Source organism: Pinus tabuliformis, chromosome X (genome assembly GCF_031772625.1).
Source record: "Pinus tabuliformis cultivar Carrire ecotype Pingquan chromosome X, CPIR1, whole genome shotgun sequence".
In the NCBI taxonomy this organism is placed as follows: Eukaryota; Viridiplantae; Streptophyta; class Pinopsida; order Pinales; family Pinaceae; genus Pinus; species Pinus tabuliformis.
In genome coordinates, this window is record NC_142308.1 from 1,495,561,016 (window position 1) to 1,495,582,596 (window position 21,581).

Consider the following 21,581-nt stretch of genomic DNA (forward strand, 5'->3'; position numbering starts at 1 on the left):
GGCCTCAATCCATTTGATGAAATAATCAGTGGCTACCAAGATCCATTTGTGATGGCCACTGGAATCTGGATTGATCTCACCTATGAAGTCCAAGCCCCACTGCTGGAAGGGACTGTTGACATGTACTGACTTCAAGGGCAGAGATTTTAGAGGTTGTCTTCCTGCAAACCTCTGACATTTGTCACAAGACTTCACAAAAGAAAACACATCAGAGAACAGAATAGGCCAATAATACCCAACTCTTAGGATCTTATGGGTCGTGGTTTTCCAATAATGATGCCCTCCGTAGATGCTAGAATGGAACTGGTGCGTGACTTCCACAGATTGTCCTTTGTCTAAACATCTCAAGAGGATCTTTAATGGGTCTTTCCAATAGAACAGGTTTTCATTAACGCAGAATTTGGCTGATCTGAGCTTAATGGCCCAAGCTTGACTCGAGCTAAGCCCTGGAGGGACTTCTAGCTTTTGCAAAAAATGAACTACACTGGAATACCATTCACAGGTGACTAAATTTTCAGCCAAAGACTGATTATGCTCTTGCTCTTCTGCTGCTTCCTCTGTCCGCTCACCACCTAAATTTGAACCCACGCAATTGATGTCTAACAAACTGCAATTTTCCTCAACCATAAGCTTAGCCAATCCCTGGCCTTTGACAAGCTTGGTGGGCTTCACCTCTATGTTGAACTCTATGAATTTTGCAATCCATTTAGCTCTTTTTCCATCAATATCTGGCTAAGTTAGGACGTCTTTTACTGAGGCTGAAGGTACATATGCAACCCTTTGGAATGCAGAATATAAATTTCGAATGCCTTTAAAAATTTTATGAGAGCATAAGCTTGTTTTTCAATGAGGTCATACCTTAGTTCAATGTCCCTCAGAGTTTTGCTGAAAAAAGCCACAGGGTGCTCTACACTTCCATCGTTTTTCTGCAATAGAACTGCTACAAGTGTATCATAAGAGGCAAAAGAGAAGATATAAAACTCCCTGGTATAATCTAGGCTGATTAGAGTGGGAGCTTCCATGATAGCTTGTTTGATGGCTTCAAAAGAGCTTCTTGCACCATCTGTCCATTTTATTTCTAATCCTTTCTTCAGCATGGAAGTGATGTGCCTCACTAGCCCTGCAAAGTTTGGAATAAACCTCCTGACAAAGTTAATCTTACACAAGAAAGATTGAATGTCCCTTTTTGACCTTGGGATGGACAATATCTGAATTGCTTGAACTCTTGCTGTATCGATCTTCACACCTTCGGCAGAAACAATATGCTCCAGCAATTTGCCTTCTTCTAGAGAAAATTGTGACTTATTTGGGTTTATAGAAATTCCAAAACGCTTACACTTTAGAAACACCACCTTCAAATGCTGCAAATGGTCCTTGTGATTGTTGGCAAACATTGTTATGTCGTCAAGGTAAATAAGGACAAAACTTGTCCTTCTCTCCCACAAAAGCTATGTCCATGGCCCTCTGAAAAGTAGCCCCAACATTCATCAGTGCAAAAAGCATCTTGGAGTACATGAAAGTGCCCCAAGAAGTAGTGAAGGCGGTCTTTTCCTGATCTTCTAGATGCACAGCAATCTGATTGTAACCTAAAAATCCATCTAAGAAAGACATGACTCTAGCCCGTGAAACTTTTTGCAGCAAGTGTTCCATCTTAGGCAGGGGGTAGTTGTCTTTTTAGAGCATTTGTTCAGATTCCTGAAGTCAACACAAAGCCTGATTTCTCCATTCTTCTTTCTTACTACCACAAGGTTAGCTATCCACTTTGAATACCTTAGGGGAACTATGATCTTGGCATCCAGCAGCTTCTTGATTTCTTTTTCAATCAAAGGCAATAAGAGAGGGTTGATAGGTATTAATTTCTGCTTAAAAGGGATGGTTTTTTTCTCCAATGGAATCTTATGCTGAATGATGTTGGTGTCATAGGTCTTAAGCTCACTATACTCCTAAGCAAAGAATATCAGAAAATTGTTTCATCATGGTGCAATACTCGGAACTCTGGGCAGAAGACAAGAGAGTGGACAGATTTATGTACTTTGAATGGGCTAGACTCCCTATATTATGTTTATGAACAGCAGACTCATTTTCTTTTTTGGCAGGCTTATAAGGTACATCAATATGATCAAACAGCTTCTCTAGGGGCACCAATCCTTCGGGTATATGGTTACTGGGCAGCTGAACAATGTTGTCCTGACCAATCTCGTCCTTTAAGCTTGGACTGGTTGCATTCTTCAATGGTTTCGTTTTCTTGGTCGATGTGCATTTCAGAAAATTCATTAATTGACTTGTAAAAACTTATTAATTTCATCATCTTCAAAAACTTTCCAGTATTTGACATTGTCAGGCAGAGATGGTCTATATTTCACCTGAACTTCATAAGTCAATTTAAGAGGCAAAGGAGGAATAAACGAGCTAGCAGACACAGCACGGGAATCAGCAAGCTGGTTTTTCATCCTCGGGATGTAAGAAATGCTGAAAATATTAAAAGAGTCCTTGAACTTCCATACCTCATCTCTGTATGCTTTCAGCCTTGGATGCTTTTGCTTGGAAAGCTTTGTTGACCTGCTGAATGATAAGGTCTGCGTCTCCAAACACCTTCAGACCTTTGATGCCCATTTCTTTAGCAGTGTTTAAGCCCAATATCAAAGCTTCGTATTCTACTATGTTATTTGTGACCTGAAAAGTTAGCTTGAAAGATAAATGAATGCATTCTTGTGTGGGGGACACAAGGACTAGACCTCCCCTGCAGCTTCCTTAGAGCAAGCTCCATCAAAGAACATGTCCTAAATTTGTGAGCCTTCTTCCTCTGTGATCTAGCAAATCGGTTTCTTAAGCTGCATGGAGGCCAACTGGGATTCTTCAATCTAAATAGTACAGGCTCCAAAATCAGTGTCAACAGCATAGATAGGATGATTAGTGGGATTACTTTCATCACTGACTATATAAGCCAACTGAGCTTCCCTATATAATCTCCTACTCTCGCCTCCAAAAACTGGGACAGTAGCATAGGGCAGATCATTTTGCAATGTCCCCCCTAATCTCTTGATCCAACCTCTGGAGAGCAACATGCCAAACTTGGGGGGTACATCTGCTACCACAATATCCATCACCATGCTCTTCATGGGCAGCTAAGACAAGGTGATGGCTAGGTCTTTGATTAATCCCAAACATTTCACTTTTTCTAGCGTCAAAAGAAAACAAGTCATGATAAGACTTGGTAATGTCAAGACCCAACTCATCCATGACAGCCTTGGGCATTAGATTATGGTTGGCTCCTGTGTCCAGAAGGTAGTTGTGAAGGATTTTGTCATGAATAGTCAAAGATACACATAGAATGATGGGGAGTTGTCATCACAATTTTCAATCATTGGGCTGAGAACAACTGGTTTGTCGTCTTGCAGATTTACATAGTCAGTGGAGGCTTGGATGGCTTTAGGCTCAAGGGCCTCGAGGATAGATCTCTTGAAGGACTCATTCTTCACTAGTTCAATCAGAGGTATAGGTATGCTTAGCTTCTGAATTTCTAATTCAAAACTGAAAGGAGAAGGAGACTTGTCAAGGCCTCTTACCTCGTGAGTTGGAGCTTTGAGGATGATAGGATCAACTGCTGGTCGTTTCTACTTATTAGCTTGTTGTATTGCAAGGACAGCAGCTCTCTGAACGGGAGTTTCCTTGGCATTATTCATCTTTGGCCTCAGATTATATTTGTGTTGATCAACAGTTTGCAGAACAGCTCCACCATCCCACTCTTGGCTTATTTGGTCATTGAATAATGACTTTTCATAGGCACCTGAGGTCAAAAAGAAGGCATTGTCTTTGTCTTCCAGACAATGGATCTCATCATCTTCTTCAAACTGCTCTTCTTCCATGACTACATTCTGGAAAGGGGTCTTCATTCGCATCTTTGCTTCTTTGCAGAATCTGCAACTGCTCATTAACTCTTTTATATGGATTTGGATTTCTAGAAGCAAAGGTATTAGGAACTTTTCCTTTCCCAGGGTGCTGCTCAACCTTTAATTTGGAGATTTCAGAGGCTAATGACTCTATCATCTTGGTCATTTTATCTATCTTGGGATCTGAAGATGATGAAGATTCGCCCTTCTGTCTCCTTCTATCAACATTCCCCTTGAGCTTCTCTACAGCCATGATGTTTGATTCTACTTCCAAGGCTGCATCCTGCATATCAGCCAAGGTAGCACATTGTCTCTCCCTCAACAATAGACAGAAGTCATAATCAAAGGCACTAGCATAGGTGAGTTTAGCAGAGGTAGTGGTGGGTTTTACTTCAGCTGGTATCTTGTTGTACATACGGTTAAACCTCTTATTAAAATCAAACAATAACTCACCATTTTCCCTCTTTAAGTTCTCGAACTCGGTGTGGTAGTAGAGCAAATCCTTCTTATCCCCCCAATGCTTTAGGAATGCATCATCTAAAGCCTCAATATCTGCTATAGAACTTGGGGTCAGTTCTCTGAACCATTTTCTAGCGTCTCCATCTAGACTTTGGACAAAAACCTTCATCCATACATCATCTTCACTAATGTCCAGGTTATCAGCATAGCTATAGAATGATTCAAGATGTTCCTCAACTGAAACACCTTCAGTCCCAGTGAACTTAGTCCTATACTTCTGATATTCCCCAGTAGGCATGGCATTCAAAGGAGTGGGCAGTACTAGAGGTCCATACCTAACAGCTATGATTCTTTCCATTTTGGTAGGTGCTTGTGGGCCTGCCATAAGCTATGGTGGCTATAAGGGAACTGGAAGTCTGAATGACAGAGGGTTGAGGAGTGACTGATAAGACTAAAGGAGTATGATGGATAGGAAGAGAGGCTTCCTTCGGGCTTAGAACGAAAGGAGAAACTAAAAAATAAAGAGCTCTATGAATCTCTAAGATTTTTTCTTCACTGCTAGTATTAGATGCTATACTCTCAACATGTATTTGTTCTATTACATGATTTTCCTAAAGAGATATAGAATATTGTTTAGAGCTACCTGAACCTGATGCTCCTTTCTGCAATGCCTTTCTTTCTTTGATGATGTTTTCAGGGTCAAAAACTGGGCCAGCTAGTGGCTTCTGAGGATTTCTCTGAGTATGCCTCACAAACTAAGCCAGAACTATGAAGTGGAGTCGCCAAGAGGTTCGTCCTCCAGTAGAATCGCCAGATAGATGATTACAACCGAAAAAGTGCCCAGACTTTGTCTATCATCAAAGTTGGATCTGTGTCGTCTCCCAGGGAAGCTGAGCTTCAGTCTCCTCTCCCCAGCAACGGCACCAATTATGTTAGCACTCCAGGAAGCTCTCCTAGGTTGTAGCTCAAAGATGCCTGGAAACATATAAATCATCAATATCGTTCTCAGAAATATTAGAATGGATTGAGGTTTGGATCAAGTCAGATGACCGTTTCAACTCTATTTCACTCAAAACATGCATGAACACCCTCAGCTAGACAAGGCTTTCAACCACTAATGCTCAATAGATTATAGATTCAATGGATAGATGGAGAACACTGACTATACCAGCAGATGCATACATAAACATATATGAATGGCTAGCTATAAAAATCAAATGAAGCTTACAAATCTAATTTATTAAATGAACACCCTCAGCTAGACAAGGCTTTCAACCACTAATGCTCAATAGATTATAGATTCAATGGATAGATGGAGAATACTGACTATACCAGCAGATGCATACATAAACATATATGAATGGCTAGCTATAAAAATCAAATGAAGCTTACAAATCTAATTTATTAATGCAGAGATAAGATGACAGTTATTTGGCATTCGACACAAAAGAAAACATGAATAACCCATTCAAGTGCAAGCTTAGAACAGAAGGAAAGATGGGGATTGAACATATAACAGCAAAAGAAACTTGTATTACTAGAATGAAGATGAGACGCTGAAAGGAGCAGAGTCTCCATAATCTCCAAGGTTGAACCCTTGATCCTCTGAACTTTCAACCATTTATAGCCTTTTACAATGCTCTCGAACCCTCTAAGGCTCGAGAGGTCTTAATCTATCATCTCTGTCTTTTTAACGACTTGATGCCATGACTAGACACACATGGGCTCGGAGGTCTCTTTTTCTAACAGCAGAGTAACCACATTCTGGTAATTTTGCCGAGTTGTCAGGTAGCTCGCTAGTGCCAGCGATGCTCCATGACCATTTCTGTTGGTTTAGCGTATGTTGCGCTGTTGCTTTTTCCCTTTTTCGGCTTTCAGCCTGCTCGAATCTTTGAAACGGCCGCTTTCTGTTAACGCAGAGAGATGCATTCAACTGTGAAAATCCGCCAAAAACATTGTTCACCCGGACTTCAAATGTCCTCAAATCCAGTCTGTTTTTCTATCGGGTCTGCCCTCAATCGCTATCGCAAGTTGCTTCGGCCTTGTTTCCAAGGTTTCCTTTCGTATTTTGAAATATGTTAAAAACACTAAAAATCCTAAAAAAATGGCTTTGGCAAATCTGAAATATTATATATTTTCATTCCCGAACCCCTTTGGGTCCGGGTTTATCGCATCGGCGTTGTCTCTTTATATTTTGTTAAATAACAAAATATGTGAAAATACATTAACAAATACCTTTCGGCAGATCTCAAAATCTATGCAATAACGGTTATATAGTCATCGGGTGCGGCGAATCGCATCGCACATATACGTGTAAAGGCCCTGCTCCATAATGTTTCTCCGATTGCGATATCGCGATGCGATTGATCACAATCGCATATCGCGATAACCCTACACCGTTTGGTGAACGCTCTTTTGTTGTGTGCCAATTGCAATTCGCCGATCAAATCTAGACCGTTGATTGGCCAGATCTGACGGTTGTTGTGCCAAGTTGATGTAAGCCTCCGCTAAGCCTTATTTCACTGTTTTCTTGTGTTTTTAGCCTCCCGATAGTGTTTTTCCACCTGTTTGAAGGTTTTTCTCTTGCGATTATTTTGATCTTTTAAACGATTTTCAAAGACTCAGAGAGTGTTTTGGATCTGTTTGGATCAGCACCTCAGGGCTAACACCTTATGGCCAAAGCGGAGCAAGAGGAAACATGGCCGTCGAAGCTAAAACAGAGGATATTTATGCTCAAAATAGCAGCCCTCTACCTCAGGGGCTAACAGGTCAAACCACAACACATCTAGGAATCTATTGCATAGTCTAACCACCCCTAAAGGCATGGGACTAACTACCCACTGAAGGTAATGCTATAGGTTTGGATGTTTCCTATATGTGAGTTTGAGTTTGGTTGTAATGGCAAACCTCAACATCCAGCAATCAAACTGTGCAATAGTTCGACTTTGACTCGCTATTTATATTTTTATGGACTAGTGGCTTTGGTAAATCAGGCCAAATCATTTCTTGAATAGTACATCAATTTATGTTCATGACAACCGAATCAATTCATCAATTGCCCAATTGGGTTCAATGTCCAAAACATTACCCAATCCAAATTGATTTATGTCAAAAACAATTTCTTCAATGGCATTCCATGTCTATTTAAACCTCCCCCGAGAGCAACATAAAGGGAAGGCCAAATTGATATCAATGTCAAGTCTATCGGCTCAATCCGATTTTCATCTGCTCTACATCAGCAAAATTCTCAAGTCGACTTCTAATGGATGGCTTGGCCAAATTCTTTTTGATTCCTTCTCTTGGAGTAAGTGCCAACCTCTTTCGAAAACTAACGTGTCTTCCTTTATGTAGCGTTGATCACAATCCCAATCATTCAATCTCTTCTTTTGCCTTGATAAGCAAGACCAACAATTTCAACATCTCTCACTGGCCAAGAATCATTTTCCTTCCAAAATTCATGAACCATCCATTGCCATGTGATGAACAATTTGATTTGCTTCCAGTTTTTCTTGTTAAGGTGAATCACGGTTATCAAGAGAGATGGACGTGGCACATGCAGAGTTTGAACTCTGAAGCCATGCAGATATGCATAGCCATCTGCCATACAAAGATGCAGAGTGAGAGGAGGGTTAAGTGGGTGCTCTACAGTCCACCTTTCTCTGCATTTCAAACTAATGTGGACACGAGGCTATGTGCTCCCTTTGAAATACTTGCCGCTCTACAGTCTTGCTTCCTTCACCTTCCAAAATAATGCAAGTGCAGGTCCATGTGCTTCCTCCACGTCAATAGCTAGTAGCTACCCCTGCATTCTCGTTTCCTTCCTTATTCCGAACTTTCAAGGACCCCAAAAATTAAATTAGAACTTATATAAAGGCCTTTCCAAGGCATCTTTGAAAGGCTTTCGAGCCCACTTTGAAGACATTGCAAGGGTAAGTTTATCCTGAACGAGTTAAAAAGTCAATGAACTCAACTTTTTTGGAGAGTCTATTTCTTTTGAAAACACTGCAAGTATTTTTTTCCGCAATGAGTTAAAAAGTGAATAAACTCTATGAATTCAGTTTTTTCCATGAGGTAAAGTCACATTGTAAATCAAGCTTTTTTTTTTTCAATTATGATCATCATGGCCTTGTCAAAGTGGGCTAAAACTCTAAGAGCAAAGTTCTCATCAATGAAGGAAAACTAAGATCAATGAAGGAAAACTTTCTTAGTTTTGACCAAAAAAATGATTAAGTTTCTTTACTATCAATTTTTAAATAACTCCATTTTCATCCAAGATACTCCACAAGCTTATTAATTCAAGATGTACAGTAAGAACCTTACAAATTAGGAGAGAGAAAAATACTTTACAGAGGTAGAAGACACCACAAGATAGATGCAAGGATACCGCATTATCTTCCTAGATCCATTCAAATCATGGGCAAAGGCAAAACACAGTTTTTCCAATAATCATCAATTTGGTTAAAAAAAATCATGCTTTCAATTGATTTAATGTGTTTAGAAAGGTTCTGGTTCAATTAAAAGGCGGCAAAAACCCCTTTGAACATTGTGAAACCATGATTCAAGAAGAATCACAAGTACCTTAATTTCAACTAAAATAAATCATCAAAAGCTTGTGCATTTCAAATGATTTTTTGAACAGTAATTTGACTCAGCCAAGATCCATGAGTTTCATCAAAACTGAGCGGGACCTCAGACTTTACCCTAAACTTGGCATTTGTAATGGCAAGACTCTACCAGTGTTGGGCTAAACTATGTTCTTGCATAAACTATGTTCTGTGTTATTTTTTGTGTTTACCCCCACCTTTCCAAGTAATTGAATCTTACCAAGGCCAACCAAGTTGAAGAATGAATACTACATTTTCAGCCATGTTTCAAAATAGCACAATTTCAAAAAGAGTACACGTGCTTTGAAAGTTGAAACTCTTTTTTTATTACAACAAAAGTTTGCTTCTTGCACGAATTCATCGAAGTGTAATAATGGAGCATAAACTATGTTCTGTGTTATTTTTTGTGTTTACCCCCACCTTTCCAAGTAATTGAATCTTACCAAGGCCAACCAAGTTGAATGTGACAAACTTCGATTTTTTTTATACATACCCTATCGGAGAATGTAAAGGGGTAACACTGTATTCATCAATTATATATGGAGATTTAAATATAGTATGACCATTAATATGTCTATGTATGTTCAATAGGCTTACACTTATGTATCATATGTAGCGTGTTTGTAGTTTCTTCAACTAACTTGTTAATCTTTTTGCAAATGTGCTGTAGCATGTTTGTAGTTTCTTTAACTTGTTAATCTTTTTGTAAATGTGTTGAGCAAGTGTTAATACTTGTTATAAGGCTTCTGCGATGATCTGCATTAATAAAGTGAAGAATGAATACTACATTTTCAGCCATGTTTCAAAATAGCACAATTTCAAAAAGAGTACACGTGCTTTGAAAGTTGAAACTCTTTTTTTATTACAACAAAAGTTTGCTTCTTGCACGAATTCATCGAAGTGTAATAATGGAGCATAAGAATGCGATGTATATAAAATGAACAGAAAACAAAGGTGATCGGAAATGCATAGAAAAGTCTGTCAACAAAAATAAACTTGTAAAACGTTCAAATAACAGGAAAAGAAATCAAAATTAAATTAAAAGTGTAATAGGGTTGAGAGTTGACACTCAATTAATATAATGTGAGTAACAAAACATGAGTTCAAATTTGAATGAAAGATGAAAACCCAAGTAATCAAGCATTCTGTCAAAAAAAGACTGATATGCAAATCAGAGCTCAACATTCTACCTAAAATCTGCTGTCATTGTGTCTAAGGATGTCTGATGCATAGTTTAGACACTCTGAATCTAATCCTCGTCAGAGAGCTAAGAACTGCAATTAAGACATAACTCCACATGTCTCAGAGATTAAAAGGGTTTTACACTTGAGTGAGCAAACAAAAACTGGAGACTCGTATCCATGCCAGACTTATACAGAGATAAGGGTATATGGATGTGAGCTGGCCCCCTACAAGATGCATAAATATAATATGTTCCAATGAGGATTTTCTCTCTAGAAAGGCAATATGGATGAAATCCATTTTGTCTCAGGTAAAAGGAAAGCCCAATTTGAGGTCAAGACCCAAGTGGGATCATTCATATGTAATACTAAAATAGCAGGAGGTGAGGCAGACTCAATCTTCCAGCAATTCAATTTGCAGCCCAGTTTCACCTGGTCATGTGATCCATTTAGCATAATTTCTAATTTAAGAGTGGAACTCAAAACCACACCTTATAATCATACTCCAAGACCAGAGATTGAAAAGTTTATGAATCAAGACCAGTGGGAGGATTAAGAGGCCTCCAAAGTAAATCACCACTCGACAAGAAATCACGCAAAGAAAAAAACTCAAACAGGATCAAGTAGACATCTACAAAGATTAGGTATTCGGTAGACCCTCCCATTTAACCAAATACAACTTAACTTGTATGTCTGGGACTTTGTAAAAGCAATTTTCCTCTCTTTAAAACTAATTTATTTTTTCCAAGTCAATTTGTTATCTAGATTATCTTTTAAGCTCATGTGATATGGATACAGGGATGCTAAATAGGAATGAGGTTCTATTTTCTGGTAAACCAATCTAGATCAATCTTAATTTCAGATCTACCAAGCGCCAAGAGAAATCAAATCTCTTTTTGCTCTAAAAGAGATTTGCACCTCAACATATTTGATCCCTCTCGGACCTTGGTATATCCGGAGTTTAGATGGATCTAGACTGGTTTAATTAATAATTATAATTATTATTTTTTTTAATCTTTTGTAACTAAGGAATCAAGATTGGGTCAAATTCGTACTCCCCTGAAACAAGGTTGATTCCAACTACTACCACCATAACAACTAGTTACCTACGAAGGCCCCACTCCGTAGACATGGGTCAGGGTCAAACGAGGGGAGATGATGTAGTGGAGATCACGTCAATCATAACACTTAATTGATGTAGGGGAGATCAACACTACATTAACTGATCCACTCAATTAAATGCTAGCAAAGTTTACTCATGTTATATAGCAGTTGCCAGTGCCTACGAATACTTTGTTTTTCTCCTCCTCATCAAGAATGCTGCACTAATTTGTATTTCTGCTTTGTATATTGTTGAGAAATATATTGGATATTTTGTGTAAATGGGCTTTCCAATAGTCCATATTGCTTTTTTCCATGAAATAATGCACCACGCACTCTGGGGGACAAAAGAAACCAGTCACAGGCATCCTAAAGCTTCCTAACTACTTCAAATCCAGGATGAGTCCGGTGGAACGCATACAAGCTAAAGGCTCTTGAGACTGATCGTTGTTCACGCTTGTCAACTTGCAAATTTAAGACTCTCTGTGTGAAAAGATGGATGCCGCTGCTCACCATAATCCACATCATTTAAAATTATAAAACAAATCTAAAGCATAAGAAATGACCTCTGAACATTGATATATCTTCCTGAAGACAACAACATTCACTGATCTTCTCTCAGTCAAACGCTTTTAAAATTTACCATGTAGTGATGTTATAGAGCTCCTAACTACAGCTTATCGCAAATCAAACAAAAAAGAACTGATCGCTATCTGATCTCTCAGGGTTCATGGAATCTTTTGCAAAGGCTGTCTCCCTATTTCTACCAAAACCCAAAATGTCCAGTCTTCGCGCCCCCCGCTGTGTTGATGCAGCTTCAGAATCCAGATGCAATAATTTTGTTCTTTTCAAAATCATCAAGCTTTTTATCCAAATGAGTGGAATCTTCGCACAGATAGATGGTGGCTTTAACCTTTTTGTACACTTGTTCCAGAACATTTACGTGTGTACATGGAACCTTAGCAAAAACGTCAAACATGCCTGCTGCCTAATAGCATGGACAGAAGAGGTGTTCCACATCGTTGGTGGACAGGATCCCTCTGTGACTGGTTTGTTGTTTGTTTTTCATTTACAAAATGATAAGCGGAAGCCTCTCCAGAAAACAAAACAAACACTTCATGGAAAGAAGAACAACGACTAGACCTTAACTTTGATTCTAACATAAAGAAGCCAGGCTCAAAGATCAGGGAGTGTGCTTTTAATTAATTGACCCTGAAGTTATATTTTGATATATATGAGTATTCACTAAATCTAGGATGATCTGAACGATATAGGTGAGTTTTCACTAAATCTATCATGATCTGAACGTCTTCAGATCTATAACGCTAAACACTTTGTAAACTATACTACATATTCTGTAAACCATACAGATCTATGCGAGGATATCTATCTATGTATCGAACATGAAGTTGTAGACATAATACCCACATATACAAAGGCTGTCCCATATCTATCTATTGAGAATAGAGTTATAGACAAAACACCCACATGGTCAGAGGGTTTTCCATCTGGCCGTCTACTGAACATAGAGTTATAAAACACCCACATGGACCGAGGCTATTTTATAACTTTATATCTATTGAACCTAAAGTTAGAGACAAAATACCGACATGGCCACGCGGACTGTTCCAATGGCTTTTACCATTTGGCAGTCAATCCATGCACCAAAAGGGAAATGACCATGATATTCGTGTTGCGTTTGGCCGTAGCCGTTTTGAACATCATAAAACATCGTGGCCCAGACGACAATAACACGTTCGGTCCATCTTCCTCTTCCTGCTCCAGAGCAAATGTTAGCTCTGGCACTAAATCGAAAGAACAAAATATAAAATAGCAGTAAACATGTTCCAGCAAAGTGTGAAAACCTTGTTTAGGAATATGTCGTAGGGGAAACACCAAATCGAGATAGACTTCCGGCTTCTCCAACAAAACTCGTAATCCACGTAAACGAAGGCGGAGGTGCTCTTTTCATCTGGTCCACGATGGTTTATCATAACCAAACAATGAGCAATAAACCACCGAGGACCTGATGTAAAGATCACCTTCCAAACCTCTTCCCCTGCACCCCATCGCTTCCTTTACACCAAATCTGAGAAACTATTGCTTGCGCACTGCCTATAAAGAAATACCTGAAATTTCAAACCCTAATTAGGGTCGAATCTTCAAACCCTTGTTAGGGTTTGGATTGGTTAGTCGGACTTCATTGATTGCGTACAGATAGTCTTTAACCCTTGTTAGGGTTTGGATCAGTTACTTGGACTTCATTGATTGCGTACACACATATAGTTTTTAAGCTTATTGCTTTTTCTTTGGAAGGATGAGTATATAATCATGAAAAATAATAAAAATAATTTATTTTAATGATGTGAAAAATAAAAATAGTTGGTTTTTATTAATAAATAAATATAAATTAAGGAAGCATATTGTTTATGGGGTAGAATAGAGAGTGATGGGTATTTTTAAGTTATTATTTAATATGAAGTTTATTGGTTTGAAACTTTCATATTGGTTTGAAATTCTATGGAAACAAATTCAATCATTTAAAAAAAAAATTATAGGGGAGAGATTCCTAATGTTGTGCAGTGATTGATATAGTACTGGTCCCAACAAACCTTTGAAATCAAAATTTAAACAAAAATAAATAACATTATGTATAAATAAGTATTAAATTATGTCCAAAAATCACCCATACATTCATTGGGCCCACAACTGTCCATAAATAGTATTTTACTACTTAATACTGCAAAACATATTGACCCAAGTAGAAAACAGCTAGAGCCATAAAGGCTTCCAAACTGGTCTATTCTAGAAGTACAAAACAGCAATCACTTCAACCCCCACTCATCAGAACTGCAACTTTGCATCCCAAATAAATATGCCTACCTACACATAACAAAAGGAATGTATGTCAGCGATAACTGCTGTGTTGTTCAACAACTAAACACCCTATGTTCAATAAATGACACCCAAACCCAATAACAATTAAATCCACTTTGTTCAATAAATGACACCCAGACCCAATAACTGCAATAAATGACACCCAACTCACTCTATTTCTCATTAAAACAGATCAAAGCACATGGATCAACAAATAAACAATTCCCAACCATTAGATCACATCAAATTAAATCCATACCACACATTCAAAATGAAGCCATTGCAATCCATGTGCATCCATGTCCACCAATTAAAATCAAGTCCCCAAAACTATAAAAGAAGTCCACCCACTGTTGAAGTCGCATCTTATGCTTTCAAACTATTCAGCAAACTTGAAGACAACATCACAAAACGGGCCAATATATTCAAGTTAGTTATATGAATTACAACTCATTCTTCTTACAATTCTGTTTTCATTGTTTTCATTTATCAGATTTTTTACATTACAGTTCTGTCAATAGGGTTACAGTTAACCTATACAGTTACAGTTAACCTTTTTTATACAGAGTTTATGTATGTGTTCTAGCTTATTATATCATCAGCGTCATAGTGATTACAACTTACATATCACAGAGGTTACGTATGTCGTGTTAGTACTGTAGTCACAGCTTGTTTAGCTTACAGGAATTGAACCTTAGCTTACAGGAATTGAACCTATTGAATACAGTCGTATCCATCTAATCAACATCACAGGTTGTTTACCTTACAGGAATTGAACCTTAGCTTACAGGAATTATTCGATCATCAGCTTCATAGTGATTATAGCTTACATATCACAGAGGTTACGTATGTCGTGTTAGTACTGTAGTCATAGCTTGTTTAGCTTACAGGAATTGAACCTTAGCTTACAGGAATTGAGCGATTATTATGGCATGGGTTCTATGCAGAATGAGTTAAAACATAGAACACAAACGAATTGTAACTTTAATGACTCTGATAAACTTAGTAATTTTTCACATATTTTCAGACCTTGACAATCATCATTGAGACATCACATTGAAACATAATCGAAAGACATGTATTTTCAGAAGCATGAAGCTATTGAGAAAGCAAAAATTTTGATATTGAGTCGAAAGAATGCAAATAAGTGAATTTCTACTACTGATGAATGGACCATAGAACTGAGGAATGGTTTCTTAGAATGGAAGCCCGAGCAGATGACCATTTCTCTTTATTGGATTAGATGACTGTAAGATTTTAGATAATGAGAAAACACAATTAAAAGTAACATAGCAGATGACAGTCTTATTGGCCTTCATATCTTTTCACCTCGTTGAGCTCGAGACCTTAGGGTATGGAGAGCCCGAGCCATACGGAGTTGTAAAAGTTGGACCAAAGGAATGGGGATTTACATAATTCAGCACTGTAAATTAAGTCACAGAAAATGGAGAGAAATCTTGGAGCAGAGATTGTTCTTCTCAATATTCAAAATAACTAAATAAATTATATGGAAAATATAAAAAATAAATGACTGCAATTAAACTCTATTAAACTGAAGTAAAACCAATTGTCTATGACACCTAGGAGACCATAGAATCAAATGTGATAGTGATTACAACTTACATATCACAGAGGTTACGTATGTCGTGTTAGTACTGTAGTCATAGCTTGTTTAGCTTACAGGAATTGAACCTTAGCTTACAGGAATTGAACCTATTGAATATAGTCGTATCCATCTAATCAACGTCACAGCTTGTTTAGCTTACAGGAATTGAACCTTAGCTTACATGGATTATTCGATCATCAGCTTCATAGTGATTACAGCTTACATATCATAGAGGTTACGTATGTCGTGTTAGTACTGTAGTCACAGCTTGTTTAGCTTACAGGAATTGAACCTTAGCTTACAGGAATTGAACCTATTGAATACATCTCATTCATCTTATCACTAGTAAGCTCTATACACTAAAAAGCTCGTATTAGTATCTGAGCATGGTTTCAGTTCACCCTTATCTATGAGTGAGCTAGAACAAAGCGCTGTATAATTACATATGTTATATGTATATTAAAGCTGAATCCAGTCTATTAGGGAGATAACCAACCTGTGATACAGGTACTTTATCATATCTATACATGTATTTCTTAGGTTAGTACTGATAGGTCAACCTTTAGATGATGTTACTTATAAAATATCTGTGCTATTACTTATGCAGAGTGTTATGAAAACGAGACAAGCAAGTGATTAGGTAAACAAGCATGGTTAGAAAGAGTCATGTGTAATTACTGTGTTCTAATTCCATAGCTTGTCATAAGCTTAGATAAGGTACAAAGGTGACAAGCTAATCAATATACAACATGATATCCTGGGGTTCTCACTCTTAGTCATTCCTATTATATAAATACCTTTTTTCTTATTGGTATATAGAGTACCGTTCTCTCCATAATCAATACTTAATCAATACATATGGATAGACTGTAATCACTGTATACGCATATCCTAATGTAATACATAATCAATACATATGGATAGACTGTAATCACTGTATACGCATATCCTAATGTAATACATATGGATAGACTGTAATCACTGTATACGCATATCCTAATGTAACAAGCTATGTTTCCTCATTACTTTGATTTCCATGGTTCTACTTATGGCATTGATTCAACCATTAGTAATGATTACACTCTACTCTATAGGCTAAGTACATATTGAATAGACCTACCTATTACCTGTATTCCCTAATCTTTAACAGATATAAGGAGAATGACGTAATTCATACATGTTTACATACCTCATTGGTTTAGCTGTATAAAGCTGTTGAAAGTAAATGGAAAATGATATATGAAAACAGTGACATACATGTTGATAATTTCCTGTAATAGAGGAAAAGTATTTTTGCAGAAGTAATAAAGCATAATTTGACATATATTCTAATGTCTAAATGCAACATACATGTTGATAATTTCCTGCAATAGAGGAAAAGTAATTTTTGCAGAAGTAATAAAGCATAATTTGACATATATTCTAATGTCTAAATGCATGCAATAATTTTACAGGTTGTTGCATCTATGGCAAAAGGAAGTTACTCTGCTCGTACAAGGAGAAGTGGCAGGAGAGTGACAAGGGGTGCGCAGCTGCGATGCACATCGTCTGATGATGACAGGCCAACAGATGTCATTGCCAACAATGCACCAGGGAACATTGTTGAGGATGACCATGTGACAGCAGCTGATGTTAACACACCATCAGCCACAGAACCACCATCAACAACAGTCCAAGGGGCAAGCTCAACTAAAAAGATCAGTGCTATAAGAGGATGGACAAAAGAACAAATGTTAGTTGCAATTGACGACATAGAGTTTCATGGATACTCAGTTCGGGCATCCGCAAAAAAACATGGTATTCCTCCCCCATCAATACATTATTGGATAAATGCACTGACTCATACAAAACGTAGAGGGCCTCTTACAGTTATGACTGAGGAGGAGGAGGCCGAGGTGGTTGAGTGGTGTAAAGAGATAGCCCAACTGGGACATGGGCTAGAGTTGATACAACTCAAACCAACAGTTGCTCAAATCTGTCAAGGGAGGCCAAACCCATTCAAAGATGGGTTTCCTGGTAAATCATGGTGGTTTGGGCCTAAAAAAAGGCATCCAGAACTTGTATTGCGTACTGCTGAGGGCCTTGACAGAGACAGAGCATTAAATTTGCGCCCTGCAGTTGTGCAAAAGTTCTATGACACACTTTCTAGTGCTTACAATAAACATTCTTATGGAGCAGACCATATATGGAACTGTGATGAAACAGGTTTACAGGCAGGGAGGAATTGTGGCATGCGGGTAATTGCCAAGAGAGGGAGCCAAAATGTGCCAAAGATTTTGCCCAAGAGCAGGGAGTGGATAACTATTTTATGTTGTGTCAATGCGATTGGTACTTCGATCCCAGGATTTTATCTATTCAAAGGTAAAAATCAACTGAAAAACTATATACAGAACTGTGAACCAGGTGCATGCATGGCTGCACATCCCCATGCATGGATGACTAAAGAACTGTTTCTAAGTTGGCTTTTTCACTTTGCTGCATCGGTACCAGGTGGTGTCTCGCCTAATAACAGACACCTTTTGATATTAGATGGCCATGGGAGCCACATGGTTGTACAGACAATTGAGGAAGCAAACAATTTAGGCATCGACCTGTTGACATTGCCAGCTCATACCACTCATAGACTGCAACCCCTTGATGTTAGTGTGTTTGGCCCTTTCAAGAACTATTTCAGGTCGGAGTGTGCTGCATGGATGGCAAAGAATCCAGGGGTTGAGGTGAAAAGGTTTGAGCTAGCAGAGCTTGCAAGTAAAGCTTTTAAAAGGGCTTTGACACCATCAAATATCAAGGTTGGCTTTAGGAGGACAGGAATCTGGCCACTGAACTATGATGCTCTTATGCATGATACTGGTTGTAGCCAAGTGTTTCATGTGGATGGTCAGGAAGAAGGGAATGCCCAAACAGGTGTTGAAGTGCAAGAAGTAGATGACCAAGATGATGTTGTTGCAGCTGGTAATATGATTTCCTTGTCTCAAGGACACTTATATGCTGAAGATGATGAAACTGTATGTGAAACACAATATAACAATGAACAAATTCGCAGTAACATGGAGATCGTTCCACCAACTCAAGAACATGAAATTCCTGTTGTTGATATTGTTAATGTTATTGCTGAACATGCAGTTGACAATGACCAATTGACATTGCCAAGCCAAGTAACCCCACCTTCATGGCTAGCAGAAGCAATGATCAATATGAATGCACATAGTGTCTCAGCAACCAATGAAGAAAGCATGAACATGCCCTCACAACCAGCAGAATTGAATAGTGAAATTGTTCATTTTTTTGTGGACAATAGATCAATGGAAGAAGATGAAGGACATAATGAGGCATCAAATGAAGATAATGATATAGTTCAATCAGTTCCAACAGAAACTGAAAGGGAAGTACCAAGCAATGACATGCAGGTGGGAGGGGTGGAGAAGACACTTGGACGGTTCCTAAAGCTACCAGTACAGAGAGTATCAATGAAAAAAAAGCAAGGTGCACCGGGTATTCTTCGTCTGGGCCGAAGCTCACAGTTACTCACCTCAGAGGAATATATAAACCTGTTAGTTGAGTCTGAAAAAAAGAAATTTGAAATGCAAGAATTAAAACAGAAAAAGAAGGATCTAGTCAAGGAGAAGAAGGCAGCAAGGATTGTTGCAGCACAACGTCGAGCAGATGAAAGGATTGAAAGAGATAAAGCAAGGCAAATTAAGGACCAACAAAAGCAAATGGCAAGACAAGAAAAAGAAAAACGAAAGGCACAACAAATGCTTGAAAAGGAACAAGGGATGATCAATATGGTTGAAAATGATACAAGAATAGCTAATGAAACCAGGATTATTTCAAACTCATTGGACTCCATTGTAGATAATACACCATTATTCCAAGATCTCATAAACATTCAAGTGCCTCACTATCAAACTGAGGGTTTACCCACTTGCCTTATTCCTACCAGAGTTGGTGCCAATTCTATGTATACTCATTACACACCTCCACTTAATGCAGGGGTTAGCAGTGCAAATGTGAGGTATGGGTACTCAATACCTCCATGGTTGGAAGCTGCAAATTGGAGTCAATCATATGGCAGCAATCAACCATTTCCTAATCAACCATTGGCAGGTAGGCCAACCTACCTGGCTCAAGAAGGTAACTCGGGGAGTTTTGGCACTCAAAATTCTCAGGGCCATAAAGAATAGGGGTGTCATATGTTTTTGCTTGTAACCACATTATGATGTGGATTTTGGATGGATTGTGTCTTTTTCTTGTCACAGAAACATTCTGGCTTACAACCTAGGTTGTTTTATTGCTTTGAAACGCTAACAACATTATGGTGCTATGCATTCACTACATTGAAAAGCCAACAATAGCTTGGTTGGTTGTAAAGCAGTTTTATTTGCGAGTTAAGCACAAATGATATCAATCCACAAAAGACGCTACAATGATAACTTAGATACTTATTCCCCTTTTGAAATTGTTATGTCAATTCATATTATGTCTTGGGGCATCTTTTTCCACTGCAGAGATGAACAATATTTCACAAAATAAATCACTTAATACTTCACCATTAGCTTCAAAATGATGCTCCCAAGACTGATAAGTGATTTCTTATGGATATTAAACCTTAGCAAATTGATTTCTTCTTACTGAAACAAGTACACCAGATCTCGAAAAGCATATTTCAGATATCAGAAAACATATACGAGACCTTAGAAAAACACTTGGAAAGTCACCAACAGAAAAACATATGACTTTATTAGCCTCTTATGGTCAATGTGCAATGGTCTTGGGCTTATTATTATTGTCTTATGGTATTTATTAAGTCACCGTAGCAATATGCTTTAGATCTAATTATTCATTGCAGTCAACAAGTATCATAGAAAGTAGGCCAAACAGTTTTTCAACTTTGAAAGAATAACCTAGATCTAAGTAAGCTTACCTACAAGCACATACTTCTGTAAAATATTTTAACTCTCAAACACATCCATCTTCTATTGAATACAGAAAGAAGTTAATACACAACAATAGCTCAAAACCAAAACTGAACTAAACTTAAAGCCTACACAACATATGTACTCCACAAAGATCATAAAGAGTTACAATTGGAACTAGTGGACTCTTTGAAGTCATTTTCTTCATTTTTGAAGTAATTATTATTTAAATTCGCTGAATAAAACCTGAAACACTAAGATAATAAGACACAGAGCTGCAAATAAATTCTCAACCATAAATAAGTAAATAAATCCAACAAATCTGATTTTAATATAATCAAATATGTAGTCATATATAGTTCTAAAATAATTGAGCTAAGAATTGTTCCAAGGAAACGAACAAAATGCATGTGATAGACAAAATTGAATGGCATAGGCACACATGGGAGATAGTCTTTGGGAACCTAACCCAAACTACTGCAAGCACTAATAAATTATATGGAATGGTACAGAAGCTCGAAAAGCAGTTGAAACAATAAAAGATAAGTCAATAGGGCCAGATTTGTCAAATTACATGAGTTCGAACATAAAAAATCTCTTTGGGCACATCTAAATTCAAAATCCAAAGCACTTAAATTGAAGGATGTGAAGACCAAGATTTTCATGTCATTCAATCACTTATTCAAATCCAATATTACCATCCTCTTGCCTATCCCATGTTTTGGAAACTCTTTAATGATGATAAAGAGTGTAAGGTTGTTACTATTGCAAATCTATCATGGAGGAATTTGGTTACACAAGAAAATTCCCATAAATGCAAAGGATATCCAAGGAGGAATAGGATGTCATTAAAACATTCTCTGTTCATGCTCCAATATTGAAAAGCAGCCTATAATATGGCAGGGACCTGAAGCCTCACAATCTCGTGGTGGATAAGCGAAGAGGTG

At 37.9% G+C, this 21,581-nt stretch overlaps 1 long non-coding RNA gene across 1 annotated transcript; it reads right to left on the reverse strand.

Moving 5' to 3' along the window:
• Positions 1–12,666: 12,666 nt before the first annotated feature.
• LOC149145694 (uncharacterized) lies at positions 12,667–13,469 on the reverse strand. Its single transcript, XR_016264684.1, has 2 exons — positions 13,101–13,469; positions 12,667–13,011 (listed from the first exon to the last, which is right to left on the reverse strand). It is a non-coding gene; the product is annotated as an uncharacterized LOC149145694 (long non-coding RNA).
• Between the last annotated feature and the right edge of the window lie 8,112 nt (positions 13,470–21,581).